The 22958-nt window shown below is 33.4% G+C and overlaps 1 long non-coding RNA gene across 3 annotated transcripts in view; it reads left to right on the top strand.

The window, feature by feature from the left end:
- The window catches only part of LOC141524700 (uncharacterized), a 179642-nt gene that overhangs the window by 69078 nt on the left and 87606 nt on the right, over positions 1-22958 (top strand). The window contains exons 4-5 of one of the 3 annotated variants that reach the window (XR_012478746.1): positions 6007-6056; positions 15227-15354. This is a non-coding gene — a long non-coding RNA (uncharacterized LOC141524700). Of the gene's footprint in view, positions 1-2291; positions 3922-6006; positions 6057-15226; positions 15355-22958 lie in introns of those variants that run through there. The other 2 variants (XR_012478747.1, XR_012478745.1) reach the window with 2 other exon arrangements.

Here is a 22958-nt window from a genome sequence, read left to right as displayed (position 1 = left end):
ATGGCAGCAAGAACTGGGCTGCCCCGGGTCCAGATGGCATAAACATCTTCTGGTGGAAGAAATTTTCTTCTACACATGCTCATCTGGCCCGGATTTTTACATCATACATTCAGGGCGACGAACCAATTCCAGACTGGCTGGTAGAAGGGCGAACCGTACTCATCCCTAAAAAGGGTGACTTGTCCGACCCAAAAAGAACTACAGGCCTATCACTTGCTTGAATGCGGTTTACAAGATTTTTACAAAAATCTTAAATAACCGTATCTTGCAGGAGATAGAGCCTGTGTGGCAACAGATATACGAACAACGTGGCAGTAAACAGGGCGTGTCAGGTTGCAAGATCAACTTGTTGGTAGATAGATGCGTCATTCAAGACGCAATCTACTACCAACGCAACCTGTCTATGGCCTGGATTGACTACCGTAAGGCATTTGACTCAACTTCACATGAGTTGATTCTCTATCTGCTCAAATGCCTCGGAATCAATCGCCAAACAGTGGGATGCATACAACGTACGATGCAGCTCTGGCGAACGCGTTTTCACATAGGAAGTGGAAATGCATTGCACGTAACCGGAACTGTTCAGTACAAGAGAGGCGTCTTTCAGGGAGATTCTCTGAGCCCTCTGTTGTTTTGCATCTCACTGCTGCCAATATCTGTTGCCCTCCGACAAACTCGTGGGTACTCTGCGGGGCTACCGAGTGATCGAGTATACTCGATCACTCACCAACTGTTTATGGATGATCTAAAGATATACAGTGCCAACAAAGATCATCTACAAACGGCCATCAACATCGTAGCAGAGTACACACGAGATGTCGGAATGTCTTTTGGGTTGGACAAGTGTGCGGTCGTACACCTGGCGAAGGGTAAGTGCTCTGATACGGGTGGAGATGTCGAATTAGTGGATGGGAGCGTCTTAAGAGAATTAGACGCCGGAGAGTTGTACAGATATCTAGGGATTGAAGAGCGGCAAATGCATGCCGTCTCTAAAGTCCGAACAACTCTTCGCAGTGAGTATGTTAGGAGACTCCGGAAGATCTGGTCATCAGAACTTTCCGGCAAGAACAAAGTCTCAGCTACTAACATGCTCGCTGTCCCGGTCCTACTTTACTCTTTTGGGATCCTGAAATGGCCTCGAAATGAGTTGAAAGATCTCGACATCAAATCCCGTAAAGTCATCAATATGAATCAGAGCATGCACCCTAACTCATCAGTCGCCAGGATGTACCTCTCCCGGAACATCGGAGGGAGAGGATTGCAGAGCTTGGAGCGGCTTCACGATCGTTTGGTTCTGGGTTTAACATACGAGGTTGCCAATTTCACAGCAGACGAGGACGACTTCCTGATGCAATTTGTTCATAGTCATGAAAATGCGCGGAAGGGGTCGTTCTTGTATAAGGCAGCAATCTACGCGGCAAATACCTTAGGTCTCGGAGAAATAAACGCTCTCATTGAACTCCCGAAAAAGGAGTTCAAGAGCGTCGTCAGGATAGCCGAGGAAAAAAACTCCTCGGTGAACACATGGACAAGTCCATGCACAGCGTGTATTTCAAACACGTCCGTGACCATGGCTTGTCCACCCAGCTGACATTCTCCTTCTTGAAGTCAGCTGGCCTGATGTCCGAGACCGAAGGGTTTATATTTGCCTGCCAAGATGGTGTTATCAACACTCTCGAATACCGTAGCAAGGTGCTCCAGGCGCAGCTTCCGGACACGTCCTGTCGGACGTGTAAACAACATCCGGAGACGCTGATGCACCTTTTGTCGGCATGTCATGTGCTGGCAAGAGGTGCCTACATACAGCGTCACAATGCTGCCCTGCGAGTACTCTATTATCATCTCAGATATAGCTGCGGTATCGATGAGACACCAGTGTTGCCTTATCTGCCAGGAGATATTCCGCAGGTTGTTGAGAATGACAGTTCCAAAATTTATTGGAACATACCATTCGCAACAACCCGGCGGATTGACCACAACAAACCTGATATTGTGCTCTTTGACAAGGCTACTCGTGACATTTATGTCATTGAGTTTTCGGCCCCAGCCGAATACAATATCTCGGCCAAAGAAGAGCACAAACACCAGATATATCAGGATCTCCTGTTTGAAATTGGCAAACTGTACCCAGGTTACCGTGTCAAGCTCGTCGTTTTGGTTGTCGGCGTCCTTGAGGGATGAAACAGTCTTTTGTGTCTTCACTTGCGAAGATACCGGCTTGCAGTTCAGCAGCCGTGTCTCTAGCAGTGCGGATGCAAAAGGCTGTCATTTTGGGATCCCTGCGTCTACTTAGGCAAATGAATTTGGCCTGCTGCACTCACTAACCGCCTTGTTGTGTGGAGTGGTGCAGCAGTAATGGATGGCGCTCAGGCTGGGCCCTCGGAGAGTCGGACTCCGGGGAAAACCCCCCTGAGCAATTAATAACAAATAATAATAATAATAATAATAATAATAATAATAATAATAATAATAATAATGAAAGAGATTAAAGTAGCAAACTTAAGTTCACTGCCCCTGTTGTAAAAAATCGGGGGTAAATTTCTACTCAAAATACTGGAGTAAAGAAATTAAGCACTCTGCGTACGGAGTAAATCTGGAGTTTTTTTTTCCCGCGGGATGAATATGAATTTTAATTCGATTTGTATTATCTATTATAAAGAAATAACTAACTCAAAAAGTAGATCAGTATTGGCTGGTTTTGATACCACTTTTTGTACAGGTATAATGTGATACATTGAGATCGATAATAATGCCGTTATAAGTAATAAGTAATATACAAGAGAGTACAGGATGTAATATTTTATTATTTTTATGGGAAAGAAGATAGAAGAAAGACGTAAGAATTGAATCAATTATTCGAGAGAAAAAACTTTGAAATTTTATTATGAAAATAGAGTTACCTCCTTTGTCTTGAGAGTTGTTACTAAAATGAATTATTAAGGGAATTTAATGACGGAAGTCTGGTAAGAGATACACTTTGTAAGTATCTGGTGTGTTGTGTATGTTTGATTTTGTTATGAAGGATTTAAGCAACTTTTAGGTTTTTGTAGTTGTGGAGAAATGTTTTTGTTGATAAATTATTTTTTAACATTAGACAAGTTACATTAGAAAAATTTTTTATCTAAAACTTGAATAATTTCAGTGAAAAATAGATGAAAACCAGAAATTATTTTCTTATTTAATTTTTTTGATTTGCAAATAAAAATTTTTTTAAAACGTTAAACAAACTCGGTGATACGTTTAATCATACTTACACTAAAACGTTAGACAATCGGCTTCACTACCTGATAAGCTTAATTCCCGAGATTAGATCAAGTTGAAAGCGTCATCATCCCGACAAGCTAATCAGGATTGAGTGAATCGTCCGGTACGACTAGAACGGTAGCCTAGTCATGATCGTTACGACAAATCAGTAACAGCAGTAGAACATACAAGACAGTGGAACTGTATAGTTATAGTTATAGTTAGTTATAGTATACTATGCCGAGTAGAGAGGATACGAGTAGAGAACAGAACAGAGTTTAGTTGAGTATGAGTGAAGGAGCTTATTCCGAGCAATGACTAGCCTGCAGGGTTACTGTTAGAATCACCCATTGTGTTCACACACGTCCGACTGTCTCTATCTATATCAATGCATACAAACATGTAGTCACCATATAACACATACATATATCTAAATCCATCTATTTCCATACATGGATCTACATTTATATACAAATATAGATATATAATATATAAATATATATGTATATCTGTATTAGGAGTACAGAAAGTTTCAGCTGGTAACTCGAGCTAGACATGTCTAGTGCACGTTAACAGGCGTCAGGTGTATCAGGGATGAACTATCAGCCGTAGATCTTTGTCCTGGTTGTGGATATGTGGAATACACCCACCTACATACATTTGTACATGTACATATTGGTAAATATATACATTGTAGAGATCAAACTAGCCTTTTCTTTCTTTCCTGGTAGTCGCTATTCGTGCATGCATATGTCATACGCCAGTTTGATACAATAATAGAAACATGCGACAATAGAATGTTGACTTGGATTAAATTACGTGATATTTATAGGGAGGTTATCTATTTAATTTTAAGTTATCAAATTATTATTAAGGTATGATATAATGAGCCAATTATAGATTTTTACATAAAAAAAAAAAAAAATTTTTTTTTGTCAAAGCAACTGGGCCCATAGCCTTAAAAGATTGTCAAACTTTCAATTGAAAATAGAATAAATTTTTGATAAAAAAATGTATTAGGGGAAAAACTAAAATATCTCAGTGAATAGATGAAAAGTTGACTCACATCCCGCAGCAATGATGGTAACGACATTAGTAACAATTAAAATATCCGTTATATTAACGACATTAACGATACGAGCCAGACGAACAGTAGCCATAGTCTGGGAGCTAACGTCATCAGCATAACGCGCGAAATTTGGCCTCGTTTCGCCGTCTATACGGCAAAACGAGCGTCCATGTATATCGTCGCGTCATATATATCTCGAATGGAGCAGTATAGTGTGGTACTCGTATAATGTACGTCATAGTGCATCGCAGTATGCCATATAATGGCGTAGTCGCATTTTGGTATAGTATAGTATAGTTTAGTACAGTAAAGTGAGGAATAGTGGGGCACTTTGCCTGTAAATTTGTATATCGGTCTGCGTCTACGTCTGGCCCGACGAGCGATCGACGGTGCAGACGGGCTATAAATCGAATGACAGGTTTCGTGGCTTCAATACGGGCAATTGCCTCCAGGTGCTCATGCCGTTATGACGTAATAACCTCCAAGCCGCGGTCACTAATTCACAGTTTAGTTGTACTCGTATCTGTGTCGTCAGATGTCTATTATTTAGATTACCACACCTTTATAACCAAGCTTTACTTCTTTTTTGTCAAAAATTTTATGATTAAATGATTTTTAATTTTAGTAATATTAAAGTAAATAATTTCATTAAGTTAAATCTAATAACGTTAATTTTTTTTTACAAAAGAAAGAAAAGCGAATTTATTTCAGTCTGAAAACTTCATTATTATGCATAAAATGATTTTCCTTCCATGAAGTATTGTTGACTTAAAAATAAAACGATTCTAAATCTTAAAAATCATATTTAAAAAAAATATTTTGTTGAAACATCAAAGGAAAACCATAATAAATATAACAGCAGTGTCATTTACGAGAAAAGGATCATTGACCAGGAATGCCAGCTAAGGAACTAAAGTGTGTGATTCATCGACTGGCCAGCTCGCGTGATTCAATTCACATTTCTTCACAGTTTCTTATCCTTATTATATAAATATATTTTCTTTTCTCACTCTTACCCTATTGCGCCTTTTTTTGGAGCCTTATAACCTTTTTATAATTCATACGAGTGCATAAATTAAAAAAAAAATATAATAATAATAAAAATTCAAAGCAGCATATTCATAGCACAAGGTGCATAGTCTGGAAGCCATAAATTTAGCTTTCGAACAGGTCAGACAGTTCGTCCATAAAATATCAAATGTATTGAATTGATAACGTTCTTTGCTTATTTATTTAACAATTCTCTTTATTTTTCTCCCATGTTTTGTCATATCACATACGTCGATAGGCCCAAAAATTTAATTTTGAACCCGAATACCAAAAATCTTAAATGTTAACTATAAAAGTTCAAGAGTATAAAAAGCATAAATGGATTTACTCTGGCTCAGCATAATATCTTGAGCTTTATAACCAATAAAAGTTACAGCTGACACTTCTATTCGTCATACTGATGCTTCTTTTCTCTTTCAAAAGTATATTCAGCAATGAATTCAACTCAGCAACTTCAACAAACCAATACGACATAATAACACGATTTTTTGATCTCTAAACATAACACAACATAGCATAATATAATGTATAGAGACACATCGTGACTAATACTCGGCTATTTACGACCATAACCTCAGGCGCTTTTCTTATCTTATATTTTATTTTATTATGCTACGTATTTACGATTAATATTTTTGCTGCAGATAACGCGGATCAAGATCCACCAGCTACGCCTCGGGGAGCACCTTAATAGGTGAGTAATTACTTTAATAGACATTTAATAATCGTTCCTAGATCCAAATAGTTGTGTTATTTTATTCTTTGTTAAATACTTAAATTTAAAATCTGATAAAATATCGATATTATTTTTTTGTACAGTTTTGAAACAAAAATTAGTTAACGTTTTTTGCAAAATATTTTTAAACAACAATCGATTGTCTTAAAAATAATTTTAATCTCATACATTAGCAATATTTCTCTTCACTCGAATAATTTTATTTTTCATCAGTATATCACCCAAAAAAATCAGTTTTAAAACAAGATAGAATATAAAATGAAATGTCTTAAATACGAGGTTGAACACATTAAATATTTTTATAGTATCTCCACAATCGTCTGACTAAACGTTAAGTAACCCCAAGACTATTTTCCGTCTGTACTTATTTTTTCATACTTATAATTTAATGTTCGTCACATAACTTTCACATTGAATAACTCTCTGTGTATTGAATTTTATGAAACGTACATAAAAGGTTTTCGGTAAGTCCACAAAGATAATAAAAATTCACATATAAAGATCTCTAGCTACCAAACATAAACCCATACAATAATTAATAATTGTTTTTAATAACATATAACTTTATCCGTGCCGTTAGTTGCGATTAACTGGAAGTTTGTTTTTATTTTATTACGAGCTGTCCGAATATGACACCCGAAAAAATGCCAACAATAAAATTCATATATATTATTTCTTACATAAAGAAGCTTCGGATTAGGACATAAAAATTTTTATTAAAGGACATGCTGCGTGGCAATTAGAAATATTTTTCTCGGGGGACAGTTAATATCTTCATTTAACCCTGACATTTTTATCGCTCTTTGTATCTTCTTCCAGAATTACTTATTGCTTCTATATATATGTATATAAAAATAGGTATAAATAATTTTATTTATCCAGCAGAAGCCGACTAGCCTTTTTAATGTAAAACCGTGCAGAACTCGGCAGTAAATAGTAAAAGCAAAATACAAACTCAAGCCGTTAAAATTACGACTCTTTACAACTTCTATTCCTACTCTTGCTTGTCATGTAAGATAGTTCAGTGGATTTTTTCAGTCCGGAAGCTGACAATCGTTTTGTTGGGTTACAATGTAATCGTGAATTTCGCATACTGAAGAAAACTGTGTGTATTCTTGCCCAATTGAACGACTTTTTAACTGCGTCATGCAAGCTCTAAGGATTCTTCTATCCCGGTTAAGTTCAAAGTTACCCCGATGCGATTCCGATCGGTTTTATGACTCTGTTTTATCGTGGTGAATCGATCAAATAGCATACTATAACGACTTGCAATGCCTTTTATTTTTTATAACTCCTCTGTATTTATGTTTTTATTTTTTAAAGACATGGAAATTTAACGTTCCATGAAATAACTTGTCTTTATCCAAAATTATTCTTTGTTTTATTTTATGAGTTTTCTTATGAAAATTACGATCTATTTGCGTTAATACAACGCCGGTGTTTTATGGTGAGTTTTATTTTTTATTTTTAGTTTGAAATCAAAAATATGTTGGGTAAATTTTTTTATCGATTGATATTTAAACGATCATAGGAGTTGCTTAAAATTAACTCTCAAAAATACGGACAGTTATCTTACTATCCCAAAATTTTTATATTTTAATCACCCAAATATTTTAATGTCAAGAAAAATAAATTTTGCTAAAATTATGTTAGTCAAAAAAATTAAATCTTAAATCAAAACAAAGTAAATAAAATTTAGTAGTAGGAATTCCAAAAATCAAGTGGAATATTTAACCAAAAAAAATGAAAAAACAATGAAAATAAATGTGAGATTTATTTTAGCGAGGAATGCAACACATGATTCGAGTATTCAATTAACAAAGTTGGCAACTGAACCGAGTTGTTCTGTTGAGTAAAAAGAGATTTTAAAAGGTTGTGCAGCGTTGTAGAGTAATGAATGTCGCGGTTGATACTGCGGTTTGTGATAACGCGAATGAAAATTCCGGAATATTTGTTACTCTGGACTCTGTACAGCAGCGTAGTGATGAAAATGGTGATGATGATGATGATTCGGCGAGTACCAACACCGAGAGGCTGGCTGTGAAAACAAACGTACCAACGAACGCACCGATGAACGCACTAACCAACAATTAATCTAACTGTCACAGGAAGTTAATTTATACAACGGTTAGACCGTTCATCACGTCGTACTATCTTCTTCGGTATACTCTCTGGGGATGCAAGGATACAACAGAACGATTTCCCGTTAAACATAACCTACCAGGTTCAGGTTCGGGAACGGGGTAGTGGGATTTGCCGCGGGAGGTGGGAGGTGGTGAATGAGGCTTTATCAACCCTTCACCACCAAGGCTTTCATATCGTCGAGACGCATTTCATGCAATCTAAATCAGACGCTAACTTGATAAATTATTGCGCTCAGTATCTCGCTCTTCGCTTTTGTCTCTTACACTTTTTGTTTTCGTTGGATCTTTTAATTTATCATTTGCATTTATACGCACTATATTAGTCATTTTACTCAACTGACAGCTTAATTTTCTGTTTTGTTAATAATATGCTACTTTGTATACTACTAACTTTTTTTTTAATCAATATATTCATGAGTCTTGTTTAATAGAAAGTTTTGGGTCAATAAAAAATATCTATACATTTTTGGCAAGAAAACTTTCATTTTTATTCATTGTCAATTTTCAGCCAAAAAAATTGATGATAAAATTTGAGTTTTAAATAGTTTGTTGGTAGTAAAAGATTGTTCCATGAAATTTTTCTATTAAATCATTGGTAATTGTTCCTGTCACAGCCATATTATTTCTATTATTTATTCTAAAAGTACCCAAACTATGTATATTGTAATCAAAAGTATCGAAAAATTATCAAGCTAAAATTCTTTTATTCATAATTCGTAATTCTTGGCAGTCACATAGTAACAGGTTGCTAATTGTAATTAATAACATTGTCCGTGAATGTAGGTCAATGAAGATTATTTAAAAATAAGATATATAACGTGCTCTACAAGATTTTTCCGTTCCTTAAAATCCTCGAGAATCCACTAATGATAATACCAGTAGGATAGTCCTTCAGCCCCTATCCATAATTTGCTCTTTCTTTTCTCGTACTTTTTCCATGCTACTTAAAGCTGCCCTAGTTTCTTCTTTATAGAACTGCCGTACACTTAACTACATAGAAGATGAGGGCTGTTATTGTGACAATATGCGGGCCAAGAATTTCCTATGATAGCAAAACAGTTATTTTGGTTCTATTATTGCTGTTAGTGTTACGATTACAGCACAAATTAGAAAATAGTGCACAGCCAAGCAATATCAATTCAGAGGATTATATTCTCTTTGATTCAGTCTCATCTTGGACATGATCCTAAAAGCATCATGAGTCGGATCGTGACGGGATCAAAGACAACATTTCGCCCTAATGATTTTGTCTCGTCCCTTCTTTGGAGATTGCTCACGTTAAATTCTTTGAATCATCTTACACTAACGATAATTCACTTGTTTCATATTTCACAGGCTTTTAAAAGTTATATTTTGTTGCAAAAAGTCCACTTTTTTCAATTTTTTTTTTTTTTTTTTTTTTTTTTAAATAAAGCGCTGTTATCTATAAATCACAACTATTTTATTGCTGAACAACGAAACTAGCTGGTCTGTTCTCGTTTAGTTCGCCAATTGCAGTTTTCACGATTATTATATTACTCGCGATGGTGCAATATAATTCGGCGGTACCGATGATAAAGTGCTAACGGCAATTTAGTTTCAAACTTCGATTTACGACAAACCCCGAGGGTAAATATTAAATACAAAATTAAAAAAAAAAATTATTATAATAATATTTACTTTACTGACTACAACATTGATATCAATTCTAAGCGTACAAATTATTTTATTATCATCGAATTTTTTAGCTCCTTATTTTTGTGAAAAAATCTAAAATTACTAAAATAAAAGCTAATAAATAAACAAGCCAAGGTATTATAATACTCAACTGAACACAAATAATAATATTTTTAGATAGCAGTGTAATTCAAAAAGTTTAACTGCCTTCTTACGCTCGATAACACCGTTATGTTCCACCCCAATTTCATTTATTATTTTCTCTGGTTGTTTCAAGACTCAAGACAAATATTGTCGCGACATTAGAATTTAGTATTTAACTTAACTTCCTTTATCTGTTATCTTTATGACACCGGAAAACACACACCCACGATCGCGAATAAAGATAAAAATATTGCATTATTGTGAGAAAACAGATAATGGTACGTATCAGTTGTCGTTTGATGGTCACTTTTGTGTCGATTGACAGTGACATCGTCGCGATCTCCGATCAGAGTTTCTCAAACGACAAACTGCGCCAAACCTCAAAGGAAAATTGTTAGGAGTGATCCGAACACCCCCTTGTTATAGACAACTCCCATGTCAGCGTGGGGTAACTCAATGGATTCTCATTCTTCGGTCGACTGTTCGCTTTTATTTATTTTTTCCTTTATTTTGTCAGCTCCTTAAGCTCTGATCTTTCTGTACTCGGTTCCCACTGAGTGTAAAAATAACAAGCTCGTTCTCCTTATCGTTGTTCAATTTTTTTTCTTTACAATTTTATTTATGCCAAATAAAAATACAGTTGAGTAATTTTAGTGATGGATCTTTTATTATTAAAAAAAAAATCACGATAATAATAATAATAATAATAATAATAATAATAATAATTATTATTATTATTATTATTATTATTATGTCGTCCTGATTGTTGGCGTCCTAGGAGGGATGAAACAGTCTTTTGTATCCTCACTTGCCAAAGTTCCAGCTTGCTCATCAAAAGCTGAGTTCTTGGCAGTTAGAATGCAGAAGGCTGTTTTACTTGGTTCTCTCCGTCTCTTAAGGGAAATGACTTTGGCCTGCTGTGATCACTAACCGCCTTGTTGTGCGGAGTGGTCCAGCAGTAACGGATGGAGCTCAGGCTGGGCCCTCGGAGAATCGGACTCCGGGGATAACCCTCCTGAGCATTTAATAACAAAATAATAATAATAATAATAATAATAACTTTCTACGTAACCTAAATCTTCGTAACCTAAAGCTATTTAATCATATTACTATTACAGCGCTGTATTGTCGTTTGATGTCAATTATTTTGTCATGTATTATCCCTTTGTAAGCTTTTTCAGAGGATTATCATTCGACAAGTATATTAATTGAATTATCAATTAATCGTGGTAGTTATTGTTTTCAGTGTAGCTTCCAGCGATATAGTATTATTTACATTGTCATTGATTTCACTTGATAATATTCTATTTACGATGTAATTACACGCAAATCTATGGGCATATTAACGACATTTCGTTCGATTTAATTACTCACCACATGCTATTAAATTATTACATTGATTGGTTTTATTATTTATTGAATGAACTTTGTATGTAAGCTCATTTAGTACACAATAATTATCAACTTTCCATAAAGAAGCATTGAAGAATTATTTATTAGCCAAAATAATAATAATACGGAAAAAAAAATTTGAAATTAAATTAATAAAAGAAAGGAATTTCTCAATTAATTAAACACACCCTCTGTCAGATTGCTCGTGCTAAAAGACCCGATAGGAGGATAACAAAACACACATACAGAATAAATGATGATTCAGCGCAGCGTGCGATCGGTCGCGGATTCATCTGAGCCTGTCAGTCACTCATAAGGGAAACTTAAGTTTCAAAATGTTAGACATCACCCCTTGGCTGTGACAGCTACTTTAAAATTATACCCGATAATGAAATTGAACTAGCGTTTCACCCCTCGTCCTCTCTTCTCATATTTTTCCGCTTACTCCCCTCGACCTTCCCTCCTGAACGACAGGACAGATAGACTAACAGATGCGGGGACAATGTAATGTGCGTGCACGAATCTACTCACTTATTTATTTTTTTTTTTTCAATATAATAATAATAGCAAAAATAATAATAATTGTAATAATAATAATGATAATAATAATAACAATGATAATACCGCTGCCTCAAAAATCAACGCAAGAATGAATTTAAAGTCAGTGCCGGAACTCGCTGGTAACAAGTTAAAGGGCTGAGAGTCGAATGCTGCCTTAACCACTCAAAAAAGAGCTTTTAGGTTCTTTAGGTTCTATATATATATATTTATATTAAAAGTGGTGGCAATTATTACGAGTCGATCGCGCGTAACAGATATTGTTAGCGCAAAAAACGATGAAAGGGTTCGTTCCGCTGTGAAAAATACCAGTCTGTGTCTGCGAACTTTGGCCAATGTGAGAGATAATAATATTGAAGGGTATTATTTACTTTCACCTAATAATCAATTATTCATTCCACTCGATTTAGCAGCTGTGAAAAATGTTACTTTAAACTAATGATCTTTTGACGTTCCAAAAATTTTGTTTATACAACAAAAAATAAAGTCTTTAACCATACTAAAATTTTTGATTAATTATTATCTTATATAATAACATATAGATATTTCTTTCACGTAACAACTGACCGCAAATAATTTTATAATGGAGTTTTTTGACGGCCACAGTCTGAGTGAATAATTGAGCTATAGATCATCGGAAATGTGGGTCATTTAAAATATTAAGGGCCGTGGGGAGAAATTGGATTATTTTTTATTTGATGAGGAAAAATGGGGAGGCTATACATTTTTTGTGGGAAAATTCTGATGTATTTAAAAAAAATACATTTTTTTTTATTGAAATAAAATCTTGCATACCCAAAAAAATTCTTAAATTAAGAAAATATACATGAGAAGTTTAAAAATATAGACAATAAAATAAATGACAGTTATATTACACTTTGTTGAAAAGAAAGAAGAAGAATAACAAGCGCAGTATAAAAGAAAGATCAAAGTTTAGCAGTAAAGTTAATTTTTCACAAAATAATTCAATTTGCAAATGAAGTTATTTGCATTTGAAAATAACTGGTCTCAGTGACATAATAGCTCTCTACCGTCTATTGTACAATAATAAAAATAATAATAATAATAATTTTTACAATAGTCTAGCGTCTTTAGACTCTGTGAAAACTTGGAGATGCAAATGTACTGCGTTAATTCCTTTTCCAGAATTAGTAGCTCGTCTTCTCTTATGCATCATCGTAAAATGGTCTCAGTACAGTTTCTTCGGCAAAGAATGAGAGATGTACGCTGCTGCAAGAACAATGGGCTCTGACATTCTCACATCCAAGTCTGCATATACATACACTATTTTATACATTATACAGTATATATTTTGTATAGCTTTATAAGCAGAATGTAGATGGCTATGAAATGTTACGATATTCCAAGTTTCTGCGAAAGTTTGTCCTGTCCCATTTAACGCTCAAGATTTAACCCTTCCACCCAACTAGTTTACGATTTCATGGCTCTATATATTTATGCCGTACACAAATACGTCAGAGAATTTGGATGTATATACCTGTTTGCTGCTAAATGTATTATATATTATATATATTATACAGTCGTAGTTAGAGTTATAGTTATAGTTGTAGTTGTATAATATATAATGGGGTGTGTCATTTCGCGACTCCGCGCTTTAAATCCCTCTTCTATTCTACTTATACTTTACTTATGTATTATATAGTACTCTCTTTTGCTCATATTACTTTCTCTTTCATACTTAACTTTGAATTTACACGTAATACATAATCATCTTATACTGGATTATTTTAATGTATCTGTGTATCCATTAAATTTATGGAGATGAAGTTATAACCACTAAATCACGTAATTTTCAAACTTAATTATCTATAACATTTTATTCAGTTGATAATTAATTAATATTTTATTATTATTATTATTATTATTATTATTATTATTATTATTATTATTGCTGCAGTAAGACATAAAGGAAATAGGTGTACATATTTAAATATATCGTAAACCACCTCGTCTACGTATATATAAAACATATATTAAGTGTATAAAGTGACTTTGTATGTCAGGAAAGCAAATGCGATATTGTGATGTTATGTCTTGTACAGAATTTATGCGAAAATACAGCATATATGGTTGGACCCTGTCGAGGACGATGGTGTCGGGAGCCCGCGAGCCATAAACCCAAAGAAGATAATTAAATTATGGAAATAAAAAGGAAGAAATAATAAAAAGTAGGAAAAAATAAAGAAGAAAGAACTTTCGGTGGCAGAGTTCCTATTCTATACGAAAATAATAAAAAAAATAAGGAGGGCACGTGAAGATGACGTTCGACGCCGGCGGAAAAATCGTAAAACCAATCCGACCGACAAATCTGTATAATGTCCCTTGATCTTTATCACCACTTGCAAAAACCATGGTTATACAGCTACCAGTCGCCGGATGATGTTTGAATAAATCTTGACAATTCGACTCAAGGCACGCGTATATATAAATATATAAATCACAAATTTTACAACCCTATCATCATAACGATCATAAAAAATCTTCAAGATTTACGAGTTTTGATATTGATATAAAAGTCACTTATTAAAATTACCTTTTATTTTTATAAAATTACATAAAATCTTACCAAATTTTACAATTTATTTTTTTTATTTCTCACAAAAAATCCACACCCAGATAATCATCAAAATTTTCACGGCAATAATTTTTTATCTCATTAACCAGCACTTGAAAATTCCCTGTATAATTATTATCTAAAACAAAATCTAAATAAACCAATTTTACCCTTGCTTTGGCTGACATGGAGCCCCACCGTAACGAAAAGTAGCATCAGTTGGTCAATTAAGCTCACAGCTCAACCCAGAAGCACTATGCACTGACACAGACCAGCTCGCACGTGTTTTAGAAAAATAAAAACTTAAAAAAATGAAAAACAAGGAGTAAAAAAAAATAAACCCCCTCACTCATTGTCAATTAACATGCATCGCTGCTCGCTGCTCGTGACCAGGTGGTCGCACGTCCCACCGGAAGTCGAATTCCGATGTCGCGATACTGTACACTACTGCATAATACTTCTAAATCATACATCAGAAATTAATATAATATAATATTTTTAGTATGGAAATAAGGTCACGCTAGTCGAGATGGGGTGAGTCTAGTACAGTCTCGTGTAAAAAAGTAAAAGAGACAATGGCCAGGTTACTATGCGGCATCCCCCACCATGCCACATTTAATATTAATATTAAAGTTGAACATTTTCATTTTGTCTAATAGCCGGATCGGAGCGTAGTATGTCGAAGAGGTATTTGTTATACAATCCACTAAATAAAAAAAGGGCCTGAAGACTGAATGATGCACCAACTCGAGAGGTTAACCAAACAGCGCTTACAATGCCGATCATAGTAAGTTTTTTATCCTCTATATGCCTATATTACATGCTATGTATAACATCTATAGGATATATGTATTAAGTTTCTTTTTGATTGGTCGGTATTTAACTTGAGACCCGGGATACCTTTTTTGTGGGGCTTATTTGGATTAGGCGGTGTTATCATTGTTAGAAATCAACTGAGACCCGGGAACAGATATTCTAAACAATCTGTAAATTGGACTCACATTCCGTGACTAGTAACTCGTAAAAAAATCCGGGTTATTTGCATAGTAAACAAATGGGGATATTTTAAACTCATAGAGATAGAAAAAATTTACATTTAATTTTGATATAATATAAATCAAATTGTTTGTTGTAGATGTTCTGTTTTTTGTTTGTTCTCTTATTTATTCACTTACTTCGTTCCAATAGACTAATGACAGATTAGAAATGAGCAAGAATATAGCTTGAATATCATTAAAATATTTTTGATAAATATGAAACCATGGCATCAATAATATGAAACGGTGAATAAAAGTAAACAAGTAGGTCTCACTTTTCTTACAGTAGACATTTATATTTATGGGCCAACGCCCCTGACACCAGAAAATAGAATCTTTAGTATTAAAACCGCACATTGGACCGGAGAATAGACGATCCAAAGGATAAAAGATAAAAGAGTCCTTACTCTAACCTATTCCTATTTGCGAGGATTTACTGATAGGACCGGACTCGTGGTATCAGATGTGATGCGTGCTCGCGAAATGAAATCACGGGCGTAACGGGAACATTCGATAGGAAAAATAAAAAGAATCTCTTGGGTGAGACAAATTTGACGGTTGACTCTGCACTTACGCAAGGGTAAATCTTGTTTTTTGCCCGGGTGTCATTTCAGCCGGAGCTGGAGCTGGAGAACAAGTGAGAACTGTTTCCTTTAACACCCTCGATCGTGTCTGGTCTCTTTCTTTACTCAGTCTCAGATAAACTATCAGTCACACCCTGGGACTTTTATTTCTCGCAATCATCCTTGCTTTGTGTTTATACTTTGTACACCGACACAACAAAAGTCACTTGCCGAATATACGGATACATGTTGGCTATACTTGTACAACAGAACGTTTGATAGCAGTCGGCTTTTATTGCGAACATCACCGTTGATTGAAAGAACATTTCGCATTTCTTTTGTTTTCAATAATCTGACGTTATTGCACATAAACAATTCTTAACATTTTTACTTAAGGGGTTATATGTACGTACAAAATTTAAAAACTTTTTGAATGTATTATAAGAATAGTAATTAATAAAAATTTTCAATTGTCACTAAAAATATTTTTTTATTCTTTACAAGCAAAATGGAGTACTCTCTAAAAAAAAAAAAAAAAATACAGAAAAAATTAATTCCCGTAAATAAAATAAAGTTAAAATAAATAATAAAATTGTTTATCAATAATTCAACTAATACACTGTAAAATTTCGATGTAGTTTATTTTTTTTATTTTATATGACCCCAAATAGTGAAAAATAACTTCGAACTAATACGCCCTTTTAACAATTTGGACGTGATGTATGTACATAATAAAATTAAAAATTTTTTAAAATAATTTTTAAAAAATTCAAAGTGCGTATAACCCCTTAAGTAAGAGTATTCGATCTGCGAAACCATTACTAAGGCATTAGAATTTCAATAGTCTCGACTGGATGACCGGAAACTGGGAATAATCTATTTCATCCCTTACATTATGCATAGTCTATAGTAGTGAAGCTTTTTTGGTGAATATTAAGCCCGTGGATTTCGGCAAGGGTGAGTACCAGGACATAGGACACAGGACAGAATAAAAAATTGAGCGATATCCTGAGACGCGTTTATATATAGTGACGGACATGCATATAATACTTATGTATAAGAAACAGCGGACAGAAAACTATAGACTATACATTATCAACTTCTTTATTTTTATTACATGGGCTCACTTTGCGTGATGTAGTCGCTCCGTTCCGGTAGTTCTGTCTTTCTGTTTCTACCGCCATAGGAAAATGAAACCGGTAATGCTTGGGCATTGATGGATTCGCTGAATGGGGGGATTATGCGCAGCATAAATACGCTATTTCGTCACGAATGTGAGAGCCGCTTTTACTCCGTATACATGTTTGCGTCTGTTTTCCTCCTGTTATATTCTATTTTCCTAATACTATTTATATATATATATATATATATATATATATATATATATATATATATATATATATATATATATATATATATATATATATATATATATGTTTATATAAAATATATAAAGTTATATATTTAAACACTAGATGCAATCGTCGCGACAAGTAAGTCGCTTTTGATCAATTAAACTTCTTTATTTTTACAGTTTATTCATTAAATTAATTTTTTAATTTATTTATTTATTTTTAGCTGTCGAAATAATTATTTAATTTTCAAATTTGAAAATTTTGAAACTTTTATTATCAAGCTTAAAAATTTTAATTTGTTAATAATCATAGAAGTGCAACTAATTTTTAAAGTTTTTTCAGCTTTTCCGAAATAACTGAAAATTTATTAGAATTACTAAAAATATTATTGATTAAAAATTGTAGAACATAAATATTCATTTCTCAAATTAATTGATGTCAAAAAAAAATTATTCTGATGATTATTTATGATGAAAATTTATGAACATTTTCATGTAGACATAAATAGTTAATTTACATTATGAAAAGACAAAATAATAAAATTGACAAAGTAAATTCCTATAAATAATTTATAGATAATTGAAATTTTAATTAAATCAAGGTTCATCCCTTTGAATAACGTAAAAATGAATTGACGGATCGACAATGACGTGTATGAATTTATTTACTGAAATTGAATATTTAATATACCGAACATGTTTAAATATTCATATTGATCACGTCCTACTCTAACTCGAGATTTATTAATAAAAGTGTCAATATACCGTTAAAAAGCTTGGAAATAAAATGTTAACGCGAGCGAATAATTTTCAATCGATTGTCAATTGTAGTGCCAATTATTAAATATCAATACACAACCACAAAAGGTACCTACACTTTTTTAGCATTATACATTCATAATGAATGGGAACAAGTACAAAAGTATAAATGTAACATACAACATATATAAAGTGAATAGAATTGAGGCGAAGTTAATTGATGATGATTATGGACAGATAGTTTTCAAAAGGATCACGTCAATTTACAGCGTGGATGTGTATGTGTATGTCTACTTTTATATTCTCTGGTATCGCGTTTATTTGATGAAGCATTTTAATCGGATACCGGTACTAATTAATTTTGAGCGATGGTTAATCGTGTATTTCCCACATTGGCGGACGCGATGAGCGGTGTATACATAAATATATACTTACAATCACACCCAGTACATATTGAGATGTGAAAGATAGGCATAAATAGAAAATGAGAAAGAGACAGGCTTTATCCGATAGCGATAGGACGAGGTGTGTGTTGTACGTTACACTATGACGTGCGATGTGCGTGTTTTTAGTGTCTATAGTTGCACAGTGCTAGATTATCATTACCGACACACCAGATAATATGCTAATGAGGCAAATGCTTTTTAATTATAAACTAGTTTGAGAAATTGAGTATTAGTATTTATGGCAGAGGTTCAATTTACTCATGATTTGATATTATTATTATTATTTTTTATTATTGCAATTAAAAAATAAATTATACAAAAATACACAATCTAAAATAACGATTTAAAAAAATAAGCAGTGCAGACGAGTGATAAGCTAATAAAAAAAGCTTCTCGAAAATTAGTTTCGTCCAGGCGTTGTGGTACTTTTAATTACCGTAATTAAACCACAGAAAAAAACTCGATGGGGGTGAAATAAAAAAAAATCCAGAGCGATAAAAAATAGCAAAGAAAGACAGACAATGTCATTCTTATTCAAGAGATACCAAGTTTATGATCCACGGCTATTTAAAAAGCTCTAGTTTATTACCAGATTTAACTTACCCTTTCCACTCTTCCCTTATTCGTATTTACGCTCATCTTCCGTCAGTCACCCTCTATTTTTTATTTTTTCATCAATAAAATCCAAAAAAATTTTGATAAGTTAGTCATTTTGCTGTCGTACAAACTCTCTTGCACTACTTACTAGAAAAAATTGAGGTTAATTCAAGTATTAAATTGAAATAAAAAAAAAAAAAAAAAAAAAAAAAAATATGTACTAAAAAACAAGTTATGAGTGACGGAATCAAAAAACGTGGGAATGTGAGGTTAGCGTAGAGCGCAATCTTTAAAACGAATCGAATAGAGTATATTTCTTGACAAATAGCTCATCTCATTCAAAAGTTTTATACCTATAAGCATATAAAATCTGACCTCACTTATCCTTTTATTATTATTATGATTATTAAATGATTTTTATTGATGAGAATGATCACTATTGTGTTGTGTATAAATCTCTATAAAAAGGGGCTTAAAAAAGTAAAAAAGCTTTTAAAATCTTTGGCCTTTTAAATTTAAATGCTGGTGTTGGAATGAAGCATTTATGGAGGTTATTATAAGTTTGTGTGGATGAGATTACTGGCAAGAAATGAGAGACTAGGTGCCGAGATGCCGAGCGATTTTAATGGATACAGAAGTGACTACGATTTTCTATGAGGTGCAATAACACCACGCTGATTTATCGCTGGTTTAACCCCAACTCGAGGTTACACTGCAATGAGCATCGATGCAATACTCTATACACCACTCGGGACCATTTATGTACTATATGTCTTTAGATATACATATATAGACATACATGTACAGATCCAATACAATATACATTATACATTAATGCTTATGGTCCATTCTGGGGAATAATATATATCGTTTAACCTGAGCATTGTTGAGGGCAAACGTATGTAAAGTCACCGTGACGATCGTGAGCCTGGTGTCGAGCAATATTAACTGAAGGTTCGCCATTAAAAGGTCGAGTTTCCTTATTGTCGTGTCAGGGTTGATTTTGTCATGTCAGGCTTCGAACTTTTTGCCGCTAGAAATACTTTCGGATTTTTTTTTTTTTTTTTAATTATTTGCCTAGATTCAATAAAAAAAATTTTTTAAGCTTACTTGAGCTAAATAAATATTAATTAATTATTTAACAGAAATTTAATTCATATTTTAGTTAAAGTTGGGAATAATTACGGATAATAAACTTTGAATTAAAATAAAAATTTTAAGAGTTATTCATTTATATTAAATGATTAAATCTCCCGCCTAAAGTTCCGAAAAAAGTACGTCAATCCAAAACTCATATTCAATCGAGCTAACGCGTAAAAAGGCCACAAAAAAAAAACGGTACGAAAATAGAGTGAAATTTGTGTCAAGACAGACAAAGCGAACAAGTTGTGCAGGTGTAAGACACTAAATCTATTCATGTACAACTCAAATACGTGACCACGCATCCTGGGGCACGATAATCCGAGTCCTTTCAACATAAGCTCGATGCCAATGTAAATGAAATATATATTATATTATATTGAAAGACGAGTTCAATATGAAGTTGAGTACACAACAAGTAAAGCACCATACACACATAGACATAGAAATCTGAGCTAATATGCACTCGAGCGTGATATCTAAACGACCGAGGACCGAAGAGCTGAGGGATAATATTCTTATTATCGCTGTCGTTGAATTTAAATCAATTAACATGTCAATTTTCCGTCTGTCGCTGTCATACTTAATTTTACCACATATTTCATTTATTATTTTGTATTATATAATAATAATTAAAACACACATCGAATCGGAATAAATTTGTAACCTCGTTAGAGAATATAATTATCATAGAAACCATATTGACCATAATTCAACGATCAACGAGATGATTATGACGCCAAAAAGCAATTAGTGAGTCATTAATTTGAATAAATAAAATAGTTTACGCACTTATCAACCCACATATTAATATTTATAATTATAATTATAGTTTTAGCTTTAAAACAAGTTATAACTCGTTCGTAACTATCGGCCATATGCTTTAGTAAGTGTTATCGCTGATAAGATGTAAATTACTTTCGGGATTGGGTTATTTTTGGTGTGATCCTGATGGAACACTTATAAGATCACTCCATCTGTTTTTCGATAAATGTTTTATGGATAGTGACTAATTAATTAATTTTAATTTATATACTTTTATTGAATAAAAATTTTAATTTTTTAATATTGAGGGTTGGTGATTTTTTTTGCGTAAGTAATTATTACCTATGAAATTTGGAGACAAATGAAGAATTTGGATAAAAAATTCATAGATTGATTAAATTTTAATAAAAATTTTTAAAAAAACATAAAATATTTTCTGTAGTCAAGATTTATAATTTTGAGCATGTATAGTTGATAAAAATATGATCCTCGATCCCTCAATAATTGAAATAAAATTTCTAGTCAAGCAATAAAAGATGTGAAGATTAAATAGCATAATAGATCACCATCTGTGATGAAATAAATTTATTTCCCAAACAAAAAATGTATGATTAGCAATCCTGATATTTGCACCGAGAAATATTAATGGCAAGGGCAAGAATAAAGGAGATGATCAGGTGTTCATATGCTCTTTAATTCGTTGAATTTTATTTTTCCTGAGGGAGGATACGGATTATCTTGCGATCTATTAGTATGGGTTAGGGTGGATCTCTAAAGTCTAAAGGTTGTCTATAAGTTATCAATGCCGAGACAGAATGAGTAACACGAGTAGGAGCTGGATTTAGGGGTGCCGAGATCCGAGATCACGGCGAATCGAGGGAGGCCAAGTGAAGTGAAGTGCTCCGAAAATTACAACTACAACTAAAACTATTATACATGACAACTGAGTTTTAGTATACGCAAATGGATTTCACGAGCCAGTTCACCCGAGTTGGATCGACAGCTGGCTGGAAAAAATATTTTAGTTTAAATTTAGCAAAGCCTCGTTAAGGTTACTTATACGCTTCATCTACTTGAAGTCGATTACGGTCACTTGCATTATTTTTCCTCCATCCATTACGCTTTATTGTTATTTCCTCATCCAAGATCCTCAAACTAAAAAATAATATATAATATACACTACCATGTAATTCAATGTAACCGAGAAGGAATTTTCTTTTGTTTCGCAGCACGTTCTATAATTCAAATTTCACGATATTCCTTGAGAGACGTCCTTGATTTTTAACGAACCACTCGGAAGCCTCTTTTTAATCCCTCAAGTATTTTTTGCCCTTGATTTTTTATCAACCATCGATTTTGCTCGCGGGTTTTTTTCCTTATATATTGTTTGCGTGCAATTAATATTTGTTTTTATTGACATAAAATAAAAATACTAGTCGTTTATCAAAAGTGAAAATTTTCCAAAGGAAAACAATACAAGAAATGATTATCTTTAGCAAAAAATCGCTAGACAATTGTTACGGTCGAACGGTTCGGTACAAGATCGTTCATCATTTGATGACAAAAGTCATAGCATCCCTTTTTACTGTTTTCTTCTCCGCTTCCTTATCGTACCGACAATAATAGTTTAGTTAGGTCACTGAAAATACGTGACCAATGGACGAATTTAGTCTAGCAGATAAGATTTTTTGAAAAATGGATTGCCTTGTGATTGATCTTGTTACTGTAGT

This window comes from Cotesia typhae, unplaced genomic scaffold (assembly GCF_013202065.1).
Source record: "Cotesia typhae breed Kobodo isofemale line unplaced genomic scaffold, CoteBio_Ctyphae contig_23, whole genome shotgun sequence".
Classification (NCBI taxonomy): domain Eukaryota; kingdom Metazoa; phylum Arthropoda; class Insecta; order Hymenoptera; family Braconidae; genus Cotesia; species Cotesia typhae.
This window is presented reverse-complemented; position numbering and strand designations above follow the sequence as displayed.